The 18,014-nt window shown below is 38.9% G+C and overlaps 1 protein-coding gene across 2 annotated transcripts in view; it reads right to left on the reverse strand.

The window, feature by feature from the left end:
• The window catches only part of CNTFR (ciliary neurotrophic factor receptor), a 2,564,731-nt gene that overhangs the window by 1,997,497 nt on the left and 549,220 nt on the right, over window positions 1–18,014 (reverse strand). The window contains exon 2 of one of the 2 annotated variants that reach the window (XM_044077802.1): window positions 14,512–14,569. The exons of the other annotated variant lie outside the window; for it this stretch is intronic. The gene's annotated coding sequence lies outside the window, so the exon portion shown is untranslated. The remainder of the gene's footprint in view (window positions 1–14,511; window positions 14,570–18,014) is intronic. 2 annotated transcript variants of the gene reach the window in all.

An 18,014-nucleotide genomic window follows, 5' to 3' on the forward strand; every position in this document is an offset into this window, starting at 1 on the left:
CATGTAGGTTATTTTTTGTTTGTTTGTTTTTTTATTTTTTTTTTACATGTTAGAACTTTTAAATCTTCAGTCATATGGTCTCGGCCATATGAAATTCGAACATTTGAAAATTTGATTGTGTAAAGTTGACCCGTATATATATATATATATATATATATATATATATATATATATATATATGGGTCTACCTGATATGGTCGACATTTCGTATGGTCGATGGCTCATTTGGTCCCCCTCCCCAAAGTTGTGAGACCCTGGAGTTGATATATATAGTTAGGGGTCTGCGAGGGGGCTCCCCAGTAATATTCATTTAATAGTCATTTAAAACATGAAAATACAACAAAAACTAAACATTTTAAACAAATATGAGTGGGGGGCTTCACCCCCCCCCATACCCCCTTTACTATATATATCAACTCCAGGGTCGCACAACTTTGGAGAGGGGGCAAATCCCTGTTAAGTGCCTTGAATACTGGTTGTTGACCAAATGAGCTGTCGACCAAATGAGTTTTGACAATATGAACTGTCGACCATATCAAGTAGACCCGTATATATATATATATATATATATATATATATATATATATATATATATATATATATATATGAAAATTTCTGCCATGATAGGTGAGAAGAACGCAGATAACCAGTGTGAAGTACATAGGTTCATAGGTTTGCTACAGTGCTCAGGCCATCAAGAAATACTGATTCCTCTAGAAATAGAACATATTTTATCCCTGAACCATGTATCTAAGTTACTTTTAAAATTATCAGAGGTTTTTTACTGTCTAATCCCCATTTGAATATTATTCTACAATTTTGTGATTTTAACAGTAGCATAAAAGTACCACACCCTAGAACTTTCCATTTTTGTCAAAAATTAAATTTTTATTGTGTCTGTGTATCTTAGCATAGTTATAGTTATAGTAAAATCCTCAGTATTATCCATAGACTGTAACACAGGATCATGAAATATTTTTATGCAAGTGTCAATCTGCCCCGAAGATATCTGTAACAAAAAGTAAATGATCTGAAGTGCTTAGAACTGCTCCCATAATATAAAGGAACAGTTGACAGATTTTTTTTTTTAATTTCCTTTGGTAAGTTTTCTTATGCTTTAAGTTAGGATTGAGTATAAATACAAAAGGAGTTAGTATACTCAATAACTGGTATGATGTATATTTTGTGGACCATAACCAAACAATCCTCATCTCCTCTTGAAATGTTTCTTAATAGGTAGCCCTTAATTTTAATTGATTTGATACTTAATAAATTGACATGATTGTTATAAAGATAGATTTGTATTAGAAATACCCAGGTCTTTAACATCTTCAGCTTGTAAGCAAGTAAAATGGGATATCTTGAGAATTTATTTTAAAAAAATACATATTTTTACATTTGCCCAAACTGAATTTGAGGCCAGTATCTAAATCCCACATACTTAATTATTCTGTTATCTACCCCATCTGATTCTTTTTGATTATGAAGCTGATTTTTGCAGTTGTCAGCAAATGTAGGTATCCAAAAAATTTTGCTTCTTGTGATACTAGAAAAAATCAATTAAATCCCATTAAACCCTGAACTAACCTCTGGGGTACACCTGAAGTAACAGATAAATAATTAAAATACACATTATTTATCTTGACACCTTGCTGTATACCAACTAACCAATTCATGATCCATCTAACAGTGTAACAATTAATTCTGGATTCAAGCAGCGATTTCTAGATAGATAGGAATGGAATATAATCAAAAGTGTAAGCAAGGTCTAAGGAAGTCATACTTTTGGAAATATTCATGTCTAAACCAATAGCTAAATGGTCATAAAAACACACCAAATTACTGTTTTTTTTTTTATAAAACTATGTTGAGCTATATCACTAGCAAGTAACTTAAAGTGATAATTGTCAATTAATTCTAGCAGGCTCCTTTCAAAGCACTTTCTAACTAAGGAGGATAAACTTATAGGTCTATAATTGCAAATTTTATCTTTGTTATTCTATTTAAATCCTGGCAACTCAACATAGTTTCCAATTTTTAGGTACAGTGTCATTTTTCAAACAATTTATTAAAAATTGGATGTAAAATGTATGTAATAGAATCTTTAATCCTAGATAAGGTGATACCAGATATCTTGTCATGTCCGTAGATAATGTTTTTTTTTTTCATTTTTGGAAAAAAGAGTTCTGGATCAGAAAGCAGAGGGACAGTGACCAGAGACACTACAGTGATCTTTAATATCTTTAGTTTAACTACTATCTTGATTTTTAGAAGAGTATTATTTATTGAAATCAGTTGCAATATTATAAACATTGTGTATTATATTATGTCTCTTAATGATGCAACACTGCTCAGTCACAATATTATAAGCATTAAGTAGTGTTACATCATTAAGAAAATTAAAGTCAAAAGATCATGGACTAGTGCCGAGCAAATTTATATATTTGTAAAATGATTTTTTTGTTTGAAGAATTATTAATTTATTTTCTTAGTTAGTCTTAGCTACCTTAATTTTGAAATTCAGTTTCCTTCCAATTATTTTAAAATTTTTCTTATTAATATTATTTGAAAATTTCATAAAAGTTACATGTCATACACCTAGCTGACAAATGTCTCTTACAGCCAAATATATTCAGTGTCTGATACTGTGGAACAAGGTAGATGCTAAAACTCTGTCTTGTATTAGATGTCAGTAAACTAATTTAATTTATCTGGTACTGTTCAAAATAAAGGAAGAAATTCATCTGAACTATTTATGCTCTTCTGCCCATCTTGTAAAACAGATATTAGAATAATGTTTGAATAAGCATTTCCAGTGTCTGAAACAGGAGTCTAGAACAAGTGGTTGACACTGCATTCTCTCTATATGTCTAGGATAACAAATAGCATTTTACTTCTGTGCAGAACATAAACAAATTGAAATTGTTCTGTATCAATTTCTCTTGATTTATTATTATAGAAATGTAAATGGAATAGCACATTCCATTTGGAATGCAATTACAGGATTATTTATGGAAAGCCATAGTAAATCTAGCACCCTAGACAGCTCTCCTATGTGGTTCCCCATTAACCCCAAATTAAGGAGAATGTAACAGATAGTGTGCTATACTTAATAGTGTGTACTTAGAGTCCCTTAACAGCCAATGGACTAACAGCTTTCACTAGCCAGAAAACTCACAATGGAGGAATTCACTGCTGAGCATGACACCATAGACCATTATGAATAGTCACATTTTGGCATAATTAACACATAATCCTGAATTTGAACACAAAAGATATAAAAGCTTTGGTGGTCAAGAAGGAGACTCCAAATGTTGAAAACCAGAAATTGATTTTTTTTTTAAGTGGGAAAGCCTACCCTGTACTCTGCGATGTGGGGCTAACAATTATACCCCCTAATATGTGTATTTACTTATATTTGCCTATGTGTATAAATATCTATACCTAAATATATATCTATACAGATATATGGAAATATACATATACCAGAAAATCCAACTCTGGTATTACATAAATTCAAAGAAGAGGGGAAAGTGAGGAAAATGCAATACCTACATTCCTTCTCATCTCAATCATGATATGGATATTGCTTTCTTTTTTACTTCATATTCAACATATAAATGTGTGTATGTATAGGTGTGTGTGTGTGTGTGTGTGTGTGTGTGTGTGTGTGTGTGTGTGTGTGTGTGTGTGTGTGTGTGTGTGTGTGTGTGCGTGTGTGTGTGTGTCTGTGTGTGTTTGTGTGTGTGTGCATGTGTGCATGTGTGTGTGCGCACGCATCTGTGTGTGTGTGTGTGTGTGTGTGTGTGTGTGTGTGTGTGTGTGTGTGTGGTTGCATGGATTCAGCCATGACCCAGACCGAGGAACAAAATGCAGTGATGTACAGCACAGAAAAAATAGCACATTTATAAAATAATGTATGCAAAAACATTATACTTAGTAACAGTTAAAGGATTAACAAGTCAACTAAAGTGAACACAATATTACCAAAATTGTTTTACAAAATTCATAAAATGTGTATACAGAAATGAATCAAATTCATTGGTAAAATATGTACAAACAGCGAATCGATAATCAGTCAAATTTTAATATTTAGCACTTTTAATAGTCGCTCACAGTAAGTGAACTACTTTTGCAGACTGACTGACAGGTGGCTAGTATGTTCATTGAGAATTTATTTCAGCTGTACTGCTAAAAGCTATGCATGGTTGAAAGTGTTATCAATTGCTTTCTAAGCATTTCATTGCACAGTATTGCTACAGGCTGAGAATGTTTGCGCAGGGTCATGGTTAGTTGCAAACTGCGTTCCGCAGTGTTACTATATTGCTACCATTTGAGCACAGACTCCCGATTACAGTAGTAATTGCTATACCAGCTACATTCCTCTCACACAGTGTGTGCATGGCTACACTAAATTAGCTGTGTTTCCATTTAGCTTAGTTCTCCTTTTATATCCTACATCTAGGCCAGGCTACAAACAGTATATCTTGAGCAAAGGAAACAATGTTTCACTGTGCATCAGTCATTCCGAAAAGCTACTCGGAAGAACACAATCAAATGAAAGTTCACTGGCACTATGTTTGTTATCATTATTTTTATTATTATTATAATTATTATTATTAATACTATTATCATTATTATTATTATAATTATTATTATTGTTATTATTATTATTACTATTATTATTATTATTATTATCATCATCATTATTATTATTATTATTACTAATATTATCATTATTATTATAATAATAATAATTATTATTATTATTATTACTATTGTCATTATTATTCCTGCACAACACTATGTTCTTATTCTTCACTGCATAATCAACTGAGTTGCACAGTGATCCTTTTGAACTGTCATCTTTGTCTTCCCTAATGAAGGTCTGTCCTGACTTTTTATTCAGTTGTCATTAATTGCCTTTCTCTCCATATATATAAATTTATGAAGACTATCCTGCATGACTCTGATAAAGCCCACAACATGAACATAAAGACACAACACACTTATTTACCACAAAGCCATTACAAATAAATTTGGAGGAAAACAAAGGTACTCTGTTCAGCAATCTAGCTAATCCATCCCAGAATGCATATCTTGAAGAAATTACAGTCCAACAACAATAACTGTTCATGTCTCAAGATGCTATAGTCTTTGAAAGGACTGCATCTTTTTTTTCTCCCATTATGTTGAGAATTACTAAAATCTGCATATATTTTTGGAATGATTTGGAGACAGGGCATTGAAGCTCCGTGCAGGGTCACCAAGCATCATGGTTTCTGCTCAGCATAGCAATGTGATTTAAAAAGATGGCTTCATAAGGAAAGCTGGTGACTGTTTATTATTTATCCTTTGTTGACTAGGTTAGTGGTGTTTTTTCTGGGGAGAACCAAGGTAGGACTGATACTACTGTTGGAAACATGGCCAGTCTGTCAGGGAACTTTCCTCTACTCTTTTCAATAAGTTCTGTTTTACAAATGACCTGAGCTAGCAACAGCTCAGCCAAATGGGGCCTTGGTTTAACATTTCATCCAAAGGGCAACACAGTCAGATGAATAGCACTTCCCACTGAGCAGCAAGCAATCTTCTTGGAGTGGGAACAGAACCCATGATCTTGAGTACTAAACACAAGTGTGCTACCTCTTGCACCACTGACACCAACATGCTGTTTTTAGCTTCAAGACAGAGCTCACCCTCACTAACAGAATGTCTAAGGAAAACAGGGCTCACCAAGCAGGATGGCAGAAAGTTATTTAGGAGTTGACAACATATTAAAGCCGATAAATTAATGGTGCCATTTCATGATGTACCCATACAAGACAACAATAACATGAAAACAAAAGTATTGTGGTGCATAAGATGCCAAGCAGTTTGTTGTGCTAGGGTGATCTGTAAAGTAGCCCTTCTAGGAGTTCAGTGGTGCACAGTAAGATATGCATGATAGTCATGTGCTACAGACCATGTATGCATGTAGGAATGCTAGTCATGCACTGCTCAATATGTATGCATGTTATTCATGTGTTACTTAATATGTATGTTTATTATTCACATCCAGCTTAATATATGGGCATGTTACTCCTATATTATTTAATATGTATCTGTCTTATAATAATTTTTAAACAAACAAGCATATAAAGTTATAAGAATCACACTGCACCAAGTAGCATAAACTATTCAGTGACAGTAGTTCTGGGCAATCGCATTTCCATGTTGCCCTATACCTGTCAGCATCTTCCCCTTATGGTTAGGCATAAGGCTTTATGTCTCAGCCAACATAAATATGCCATTCTCTGTTCCTCCCTCTAGCTAATGTAAGTCAAAAAAATGTTCAGACAGCATCCTGCACATAACAGCAATGTGTAACTACTGTTCCCTTGCAAATAACACCTGCAAATATTCTACAATGTAACCTGGCACTTAACCCCTTTGGAACTATAGCATGAAAATCACATTTCCCTTTTAACATCCAACTATATCTCAGTTCATCTTGCTACCTATAATGCATGACCATACATTATGTGACTACATATGCTGTTCATTCTTCAGGTTTGCTTGATTTCAGTTCACTTCCATCACTTTACCCACATCCCATGTTTCCATTTATTTTCTGCCATTTTTCAAATAAATAGAGTATTTCAATTCAGCATTAAACAGAGGTGGGTATCTATTTTTTTAGGTCCCTAAAATGGGACATATCTTATTCAAAGGCATGTTTTATAGGTTCATAGGTTGGTATTAGGCCTATACAAGCCTAGTCATAAAAATTCCCTGGCTATTTCTTCCCACAGTATTTACTTCCCTGGAACCCTGTCTAGCAGGGTGACTGACGTGATCCCCGGGGTGAATTTCCTATATCCCATCCAATCATCAAGGTTCCTTTTCATGAGGCCAAAGAGGTGTTCTGCTTGACATGTATGGGCAGTCTATTTCAGATTTTGGTGAGTGTCTCGGTCAGGAACCTATCTCGCCAGTATGTTTTGCTCATTGTGATGACAAGGTTTAGATCCCTGGAGCATGTGTCTGTGAGGGATTGGGATTTCTTTAAGTGTAGCATGTCCAACAGCTCTGGGTTTGACATGGCCTTGTATGTTAAGCAGAGATCACCTCTGAGTTGACGATATGTGACAAAGTATAGGTGGAGTTTTTTTTAGATGGTCAGCATAGGGCATCTGCTTTAGGCCTGTGATTCTTTTAGTGAGGTATTTCTGCAGCCTTTCCAGTTGTTGCAGATGTCTTGAGAGGTACATATCAAATGGAGCATTGTATTCTATAATGGGTCTAATGAGGGATGAGTACAGTGGGACAAGGACCTCTTTTTTTCTGGATGAAAAGCCCTTAGTGATGAGGTGTGCCACATAGAAGGATTTCCTAAATCTTGCGGCAATGTGGTTATCAAAGGTGAGACCACTGTCCACCTATGTCCCTAAGTCTCTTATCACAATTTCGGTGTTTAGTGCACTGCCACCTATGTGGTAATTCACAGGTAAATGTTTTTTTCCCAAAGGGTGTAACTATACATTTCTTGGCATTAAGCTTGAGCCCATGGCTCTGGCACCAAGCATCTGTTTCTGTAAGGCCCTTTTGTCACCTGCGAACTTTGTTAGCCAGAGTCCCTTAGTGTTGGCCTGTACTTCAGAGAAGTAGATGCCAAACAAGAGCGGTCTCAGGACTGAAGCCTGAGGTACTCCACTTGTCACTTTTCTGGAGCTGGATTTGGAATCAGCTACTTTACAATGTGGGTTCTGTCAGTAAGCCAGTTGGCAACCCATCAAGTGGTATAGGGATTAATGCCCATCTTAGTAAGTTTATCTATGATTCCATAGTGGGGGATGGTGTCAAAGGCCTTGGCGAGGTCCAGATAGGCTCTGTGGACCACTTTACACTTGTCCATGGCTCTGGAAACTGATTTGCAGAAGTCAATCAGGTTCAGGAGATAAGACCAGCCCTTCACGAACCCAAACTGCATGGGGTCCAGTATTTGAAGGTTGCCAATGTCTTTGTTTATAAGTTCCATGATAATAAGTTCCATGGCCTTGCAGATCAGGCTCGTCAGACTGATGGGGTGGTAGTTCCCATGATCCAAGGTGGATCCCCCCTTGTGGAGTGGGATAACTGCAGCTGTACACCACTCAGTGGGCATGAAGCCTGAGGTGAGGCTATAATTAAACATGACACTTAGGTGAGGTGCCAGTTCTTTTGTAGTTCATGTAGTACACAGCCTGGGATGTCATCTGGTCCTAGCTTTGGAGAGTGCATTTTTACCCGTGTGGCCATTATTACCAGAATTTGGCAGTCTTTCGGTATTGAGATGGGCCCTTTCGGGGGTGAGGGGTAGGGTGAAGTTGGCACTGAATTGAACTGCCAGGATATTGGCAATATCCTTGGGATCAGTATATTTAATGCCATTCTGTTGTAGCTCAGAGCAGATCTGATCATTGCCATTTAGATTCTTGGCATAGTTATAGAATACCTTGTGGTTGTCTTTGGAATCCTTGGCAATTTTATTTTCATAACTAGCTTTGTAGGATTTTATGAGGTATCTCAGCTTCTTACTGAGGCTGGCAAGGGAGTTTTTTGCATCCTGGGATTTTCCTCTTTTCTGCAACAGTTTCTTCCTTTTGTTGTAAAGTTTATTTATGGCAAGGGGCTACCAGATTGGCATCCTTTTTTTGGAGGAGAGTGTCTTGGTTCTATTTGGGATGCCACAATTCATGCATGAGTGGATGTGCTCGCACAGTGCCTTAGAGTAGGATTCAGCAGTTGAACTTTCAGTTCCCATCTGCATGGGAATCATGAAGATTGTCACTTTTGACTTGAGTAGCATGAAGTTGGCTTTGGAGAAGTTTTTTTACGGAGGTTTCCTTACTGGGGGTGGAGGTGGGATGTGGATGTCAAGGGTTATTAGCTTATGGTCAGACCTGACCAACAAGGGGGTGACCATAGGTGTGGAGCATCAATTTCCCATGTTGGTAATGACCAGGTCAAGGATATTGGAGCTCCTGGTGGGACTATGGATTAGTTGATCCAGGGCATTGGAATTTATGAATTCCAAGAACCGTTGGGCAAAGGTGTTGGTACATGAGTACTTTTCCCAGTTAATGGCAAGATAGTTGAAATTACCCAGTATTAGGGTGTTTGGTTGTATCTTAATATTTTCCAGTATGTTTAGAAAGGTGTAGTGAGAATCTTGGTGCATGGTGAGGGATCTGTAGCAAGCTACAGTTTGGATAGCAGTCTTACCTAGTGTTAGTTGCACCTGGAGAATTTCAGACGTATTGTGTTGGGCAACTAGACTGGTGTTGTGAATATCCTTGGTGAATATGGACACTCCTCCACCTTTAGTGTTTCGGTCCTGGTTTGGTGACCGAAAAGTGTGGTAAGAGTTGTAGCCTGGTATTGCAGGGGTGCTCTCTGTGGGGTTATCCATATTCCTGGCCACTGCAAAGGACTTAACATTCAATTTACTTGCAATATAAAAGTAGATACAAAAGAATATTACTTGTTTGTGTTTTTCTAATAATATCAGCCCACTTGAGATATTATATGCTGTGATATATTGATGGTGATTAAAAATTATATTTGTCTTAAATTATCATAGGTTCATAGGTTCATAGGTGGGTACTAGGTTATCGGCCCAAGGGCCTACATAAGCCTAGCCAGCCTGGTACCATAGCTTACGTCACTCAAGAAAGTAATTTTCCTGTGCCACTGTCCAGCAGAGACACAGAAGTGATCATCGGGGTGTATTTCATATTTCCCATCCACTCATCAAGATTTTTCTTGAAGAGTGTTAATGAAGAACTTTGCTTGACATAGATGGGTAGCTTGTTCCAGAGTATAGGATGTCTCTGCGACAGGAATCTATCCCTCTAGCGTGTCCTGTTTATTGTGGTGACAAGGTTTAGGTCCCTAGAGCATGTAGCTTGGAGGGATTGGGATTTCTTTAGGTGTAGCATGTCCAACAGCTCTGGGTTTGACATAGCTTTATATGTTAGGCAGAGATCACCTCGGAGTAGGCGATATGCTACGGAGTAAAGCTGGAGTTTTTTGAGGCGGTCAGTGAAGGGCATTTGTTTGAGGCCAGTAATCCTCTTTGTGAGGTAATTCTGTGGCCTTTCCAGCTGCTGCAGATGTCTTGTGAGGTACATTCCAAAAGGGGCATTGTACTCTATAATGGGTCTAATGAGTGACGAGTAGAGGGGAACAATGACCTCTTTTTTCCTGGATGAGAACCCTTTTATGATGAGGTGTGCACATAGAAGGACTTCCTGACTACTGTGGCAATGTGACTTTCAAAGGAGAGACTACTGTCCACCTGGGTCCCAAGGTCTCTTATCACGCATTCGGTGTTAAGTAGATTGCTGCCTATGTGGTAGTTCATGGGTACAGAGTTTTTACCAAAGGGGATGACACTGCTCTTTTTGGCATTGAGCTTGAGGCCATGGCTCTGACACCAGGCATCTGTCTCAGTGAGGCCCTTCTGTAGGATATCCACATCATTTGGGGATTTGACTATGGCTCCTAGTTTGCAGTCATCAGCAAACTTCATCAGCCAGAGGCCTTCTGTGTTAGCCTGTACTTCAGAGAAGTAGATACCAAACAGGAGAGGTCCCAGGACGGAACCCTGTGGCACTCCACTTGTCACTGCCTTGAGGTCAGATTTGGAGTCTGCAACTTTTACAGTGTGGGTTCTGTCAGTGAGCCAATTGGCAACCCATCTTATGATGTAGGGATTTATACCTAGTTTAGTGAGTTTAGCTATAATTCCAGAATGGGGGATGGTGTTGAAAGCCTTGGCGAGGTCAAGATAGGCTGTGTGAACCACCTTAACCTCATCCACGGCTTTGGTGACCGCCCCAAAGAAGTCTATCAGGTTCAGGTGGCATGATCTGCCTTTCACAAACCCGAACTGTGTGGGATCCAGAGTTTGGAGGTTACCAATGTCTTTGTTTATGAGTTCCTTGATGATACATTCCATGGTCTTGCAGACCAGGCTCATCAGGCTAATAGGTCGATAGTTCCCGGGATCAGTGGTGGCTCCCCCTTTGTGGAGTGGGATAACTGTTGCTGTGCACCATTCAGTAGGCACAAAGCCTGATGCGAGGCTATTATTGAACATGGTGCTTAAGTGGGGAGCCAGTTCGTTCTGAAGTTTGTGTAAAATGCAGCCTGGGATGTTGTCTGGTCCCATGGATGCTGTGTTTTTGGCTTTAGAGAGTGCAGCTTTTACCTGTGTAGTTGTGATTACAGGGACTCTGCTTTCTTCCTGTATAGATAATCGCCCTTTAGGGGATGAGAGCGGGCTAAGGTTAACACTGAACCGATCTGCCAGGATGTTGGCAATATCAGTTGGTTCTGTAATTTTCATGCCTTTGTGCTGTAACTCAGAGCATATCTGGGTGTTGCCATCTAGATTCTTGACATAGCTATAGAATGCTTTGTGGTTGTCCTTGGATTTAGTGGTGATTTTGTTTTCGTAGCTAGCTTTAGAGGATCTTATAAGGGATCTCAGCTTCTTACTGAGGCTGACCAGGGAGCTCCTCCACTCATGGGATTTTACTCTCTTTTGCAACAGTTTCTTCCTTCTGTTGTAGAGTTTCTTCCTTCTGTTGTACAGTTTGTTTATGGCAGGGGACCACCAGATTGGCTTCCTTTTTTTGGAGGATAGCATCTTGGTTCTGTTTGGGATAGCACAATCCATGCACTCATGTAAGTGCTTATAGAGTGTATTTGTGTAGGATTCAGCAGTTGTAACTGTATTGTCCATCTGCATGGGTGTCATGAAGTTCACCACTTCTGTCTTAAGAAGCATGAAGTTGACTTTGGAGAAATTGTTTACTGTGGTTTCCTTAATTGGGGGTGGGGCCGGATGTGGATATCAAGGGTGATTAGCTTATGGTTGGATAGGACCAACGAGGAGTTGACTTCAGGTGTGGAACACTGGTCACTCATGTTGGTAATGACTAGGTCTAGGATATTGTTGCCCTGGTGGGGGTGTGGATAAGTTGATCTAGGTCATTGGAGTTTATGAATTCCAGAAAGCATTGAGCTAAGGAGTTGGTACATGAGTAGTTTTCCCACTTAATGGTGGGGTAGTTGAAGTCACCCATTATTAGGGTGTTTGGTTGAACCATAATATTTCCCAGTACATCAAGAAAAGAGGAGTGGGAATCCTGGGGCATTGTGGGGGATCTGTAGCAAGCTACAATTTGGATTTCAGTTTTGCCCAGAGTTAGTTGCACTTGGATAACCTCGGATGCATTATGCTGAGCAACTAGCCTGGAGGTGTGGATATCCTTAATGAATATGGACACACCTCCGCCTTTGGTGCTTTGGTCCAGGTTACATGACCGAAAAGTGTGGTATGAGTTATAGCCTGGTAGTGCAAGGGTGCTCTCTGGAGCCTTGAACCAGGTCTCAGTCACTGCACAGATATCGATGTTCTCCATTTTGAGGAGTGCCTCGAGTGAGTGCATTTTGAGATTTAGACTTCTAGCATTGAGTAGCATTACCTTCGGTTTTTGTTTGCCTGTTCCAGTTGTGGTGGTGAATTTGTTTTTTGAACACTGCCTAAAAAGGCACTATAGGGGCAGCAAGAGCCTTAGCCAGTATCCAGAATCCCAGGGGCGACAGGTGCAGGCCATCTGTGGCAAAGCATCGTGGTCTGTCAACCATGTCATCCCAAGCAGACAGATACTGGATCCCCTTAGAATGACACCAGAAGCTTAACCAATTGTTGAAGTCAATCATTTTGTCCTTGTACTGCGGTATCATTCTGGGTGATGGCAGAATGCTACTCAGGGTTAGGGTCATACCTGCCTGGGCTACAAGATCGGAGAGCTCTTCCGTGTCTCTTTTCATGTAGTCCAGGGAGGTACATCTCAGGTCATTCACACCAACATGGACAATGACAGAGTCATATTTGTACTTGGTGTGGAGTGACCTGCGTGGGTTATGTGGTGGATCCTGGCACCCGACAGGCAGCTGACAGTAACCTTCTCCTTGTCTAGCCTGCTGAGTGGAACATTAGTGTGCCTGACTATAGCGTCACCTATGACTAGTGTGTTGGGTATGTTGTTTTGCCTTATTGGCTGTGGTTGAGTGGCACACTGAGTCTGTGGGCTATGTGTCATTTGGGTTGTGTAGGGAGATGGAGGTTGCTTGCGTTTTTGCTTTGGAGGTCTCTGTTGCTTAGACAGATTATTATTGAGACCCTCTGCGAATGTTTTTGTGTTACTGTGTTTGGTTTTTGGTGGTGTAGATTTAGTGAGACTATGTGATGAGTGTGGTGTGGTGCAAATGTTTACCTTCTCCTCATCGCATTGCCATTTTTATAATTTTCCCACAAAATATAATTTCCCAAATCAAGACTGTCCTTGGAAAAGAGGACCAGGTGATAATGCTAAATAAAATATGGCACAAACCCTTTTTTTTCTTTCTGTGTCCTCAGATTTGTAACATGTCAGTTATGTACAATAAAATGGAATGCTCTCAAACTCAGACTCAGAGGAGCTCATACATGCCTCTGCTTCCACAAATGTCCACAGTGTACTAATGAAAGGGCATTGATGTAAAGAAAAACTTGCATTTTATGTTGTTTCTTAATAACCATAATAATTTAAAAAAATTGTCCAGCAGAAATCAGCCAACAAAACAATCAGTCAATCAGTCAATCATTCAGTAAATGCTTTGTGTTCTAAACACTGCAGGATTCCATAACCTACTGCTCTGAAAGCATGCCTTATACTGGATGTTAATAACTTTGTGTAAGTCTTGTAGGGATGCTGTGATGTATTTTTTCTATATTAGCAAATTCAAAGCAATTGGTTGAAACCGGAATACAAGTATATTATTGAATATTTACTGGCACATTATTTTTATCAGAAACTCTCTAATTTGCAGACAAAAGGACTTAAGCCACACTCCAAAAATGTTTCATGTTATTTTATATACCCAGCTATAGACATTGCTGCAGTGTTAACCTTTGGCTTTCCCTTTTCCGTGTCATTAGTTTATCCGTTTCTTTTCTTTGCATTCTCATTTTACACAGGCTAAAGAACAGCTCTCTGACAACAGTGGTATTTTAACTATCTCTGATGCTTGCTGCATGCAAACTATCTTTCAAGTATAAAAGTCCATACAGCATTATTAACATGGGACCAATGATTTCTTTCTCAGACATATTCCTCAGAGCAAATAATCCACTTTGGAAATTAAGCAAATTCATTAGTCTTACTCTGTCTTTTGTTAGTTATAGCAATTGAAACATACAGGACAGAACATTGCTAATTGTCATATTCATTTTATGGAGATCTCTCTGACAGTAATGTTGAAAAACAAATGGTGGCACTCGGACCTTGTTTAACACTTACTGCTATATGTCAGGTACTGAAAATGTTCATGAATAGTTGATGACAGTTTGTTTCTCAAATCCTGGAAAATGTTACAAGAAAGGTGGTCTGCTCAATGCAAGTCACTCAGTGTATTAGATTGAATTTCTGTGCTTACCTCACTCTGGAATATTTGCTTTTTTCAGTTCCTCAGCCTTTTTAGTTCCAAACAATACCTGTTTGAACAAAACTGTTATTAGAATCATATGGTGGAACATAATAAGTTTGAAAAGTATTGTGCAGTTAATTTCAGAAATTATTTAATAATATATGGAAAAAAAAACATTTCACAGAAAACTTGATCAGATAGGATTCCATTGACCCTCTTGAAGAGTGTCCTGCATTTCAATAAGATATAATATCAGGCAGCATTAGAAACCACTGTTCTGCACTATGCTTTTTATTTTTTATATTATTGAATTCAGTAATAATAATTTTTCTTTAAACATTTATATTGGAGTGTTTTTGAATGAATCAACATTAGTACTCTTAAAATGGATGTCCTGAAATGCTGCTGTATAGAATTTAGTAGTGCTTTATGAAATGTGTTATAGGCCTCATTTTTTTGTTGCTATACTAGATTCAAAGAATAGTATGGCATGGAGTAAGAACCCCTGCTGATTAGATATTCCACATATAAATACAGAAGCTTGGACTCTGCCAGACCTCATTCAGTATATCCTAAAGACAGTTGATAGAATCCTGTACCCCATGCCAAAAGGGAAGCTTGGCTTACTTTGTTGAAATAATTTGGCCTGGTACTTTGGCGAAGCTCACCAATGTAAAAGCCTAATATTGAGCCAAATGTCCTGGTGAGGTGGAAGTGCCCCTCTATAGCCACATCTTTCTTGTGAAGACATTTTTTAACAAATAGCCACTGACTGAAATCTTACCTTAATTGTACATACAGTAAATAATGGTATCACTTGCATTTGTAATTGTAACAAGATGTATTGTTACTTCTTCTTACTACTTACTTATTACTACTTATCACTACTATGTTACTGCACTATGTATAACCCTGTGGATTCTTTCTTCTATGTCTAATTTTCTGTTTGTGTCTTGCCCCATGGTGCTTGGGTTGTGGCTGAAAAGGGTGAGTTGAGTAGTCCACTTACCTAGTTATTAAACATACATACATAAAAAATAAATGAATAAGTACTACAGGAGGTAGCATTGGGAAAGGACGACTGCATTCAGTACTTAGCTCCCCATACAGTGAAGCTGTACTGATGAATTCGGGAGTTGGAGGTAGGCTGGAACAGCCAGCCTGCATGGTCGTATGTAGTACAAGCTGCCTACCAATCTTCTTTGAGCTGGATAGAGGCTGGAACAGCTAGCACGTATGATTGTATATAGTTCAAGTTGTCTACCAATCTCCTTTGAGCTGGGGGGAGGCTGGAACAGGTAGCAAGCAAGTTTGTATGTAGTACAAGCTCTCTACCAATCTCCTTTGCTGTGGCTTGCAGTACTCATGTTAAAATAGAAGTATTTCTGTTGTGGTATAATAACTCTAAATACATATAGCTCTTATATGTCTATAGGTTTATAGGTATTATTGATCTGTAAGCATCTTTAGAAGCCTAGTCATACATTCCCATGAAGTTTTTAGCCCTTATTCTTAGCTCTGAATATCCCACAGATGAGCAGAACATTTACATGTTGCTCCAATCCATGAGGGACAAGGATGCTAAAGCTGAGGTGCATCTGCGGCTACCCATCCATTCATCCAAATTAGGTTTGAATAACGTTAGTGAAGTACTTTGGTTTATGCGGATAGAAAGGCAATTCCAAAGACATGATATTGTCTGTGATACATATCTGTCCCTTCAACATGTTCTGTTCATGTTGCAAAAGAGACTGGGATGTCCTCACCAGGTGTTTATGCCCCTACTGGACTTGTGAATGTGCAGTACAATTGACAGGATAGTGTCTGTTGAGCTTTTATATGCAGGGAAGAAATCACCTCTTAATAGCCTTTAGAGCACATTGAAGAGAAAAAGACTTTGGCATGGTCCACATAGATTTTATGTTATAGGTCTTTCATTTTCATAGTTAAAAGCATTGTGGGCATTACAGTCATGTCACATGAGTGGACAGGAACATACTGAATTGGAGCATTCAGCTCAATGATAACCTGGTGAGTGCAGAATACCGTTGAATGATCACATCCCTTCAGCTGGACGCCACACCCTTAGTCATAAGTTATGCAGTAAAAAAGTACTTTCTTACAGTGATTACATGACGATTGTGTATATAATTTACTTTATTTAACATTTGTTAACCAGGAAAGTCCGACTTGGAACAAAGCCATTTTTCAGACGAGGCACAGGGAGCAACACTTGTCTTCAAAATGTGGGAGGAAACCCAAACAAACACAGGGAGAACATGCAGACCACACAGAAGGCACTCCAGCCAAGAATTGAACCAGAGAACCTCTTGCTGTGAGGTAACAATGCTACCACTGCACCACTGCGCCATCCCAGACCCTGGCCATCAATTACAGGATCAATTTTTAGGGATTTGTTGTCAATGTGATAGTTACATGAGACTTGTTGCTTAGGTTCACGGGCTGATAGGTAAATAATAGGGTAACAACCTCCAGGTGCTTATTACCCCAGCTATGTAACTCAACCCAGTTGTGACCCTATGTATCACGGGTGTTTATTAGTATGGGGTATATTTGGAAGTTTGCAAAGGTTATGTGCTGGGGCATATTAATTTTGTCATAGCTACTGTGGGTCTCTGTCTGTCAAAGACATGGGGCCAGAACTGGGATGAGATTCTGATTTCCCATCCATTGGTCAAAGTTATGCATACATGGAGTAGGGGGTGGACTCTGCTTTACATGGATTTGTTCCATGCAATTTTGCCTTTTCCAGAGCATGCAGATCCTCTGAGACACAAATCTCTCCTATTTATATCACAAGCAAATTTTTAATCCCACAATCTAGTGGTTTCACTGCTGTTCATTTTGCAGATGTGCAATATGTCCATCAAACCTGGATCTGAGGATGCCTTGTATGCCAGCCATACATCACCTCTCAGTGATGTGTAGGAGACAGATAAGCGTTTAAGGCAAATTGTATAGGACAATGTGTTTGCATCTGGATTCTCCTAGTAAGGAACCTTTGTGAGCATTCCAACTATTGCATATTTTTGATGAGGTATGTGACGCTTCTGCAGTGGCTCAGTAATCAAGGAAGCTCAGTTCTCATCACTGGCAATAGTGGGGGAACCTACACACTGGGAGGATGACAACTGCACACACAGTAAAGTGCAATTTGCCTTAAGAGCACACACAGACCACAATCAGTCTGGGGCTGGTTTCTCCCTATTTCTCCAGATCCCCACTAAGACTCCCCACTGGTACAGCTATAGCACTGAGATCTCAGCTCAGTGGCTAAACCAAGACCTCTAGCACCTTCTTTGTCCATTGTTCCATTGATACAACATCTTTATTCTGCAAGAAGCATCAGAAAGGCCATCAAAATAATACAGGACAACACGCATCCTGCGCATGGACTGTTAAAGCATCTGGCATCGGCCAGGAGATATCACAGCATCTGCTGCAGGACTACAAGATTCAGTAACAGTTTCTACCCTACAGTGATTAGACTT

This window comes from Protopterus annectens, chromosome 1.part1 (assembly GCF_019279795.1).
Source record: "Protopterus annectens isolate FY-2018-M chromosome 1.part1, PAN1.0, whole genome shotgun sequence".
Lineage (NCBI taxonomy): Eukaryota > Metazoa > Chordata > Ceratodontiformes > Protopteridae > Protopterus > Protopterus annectens.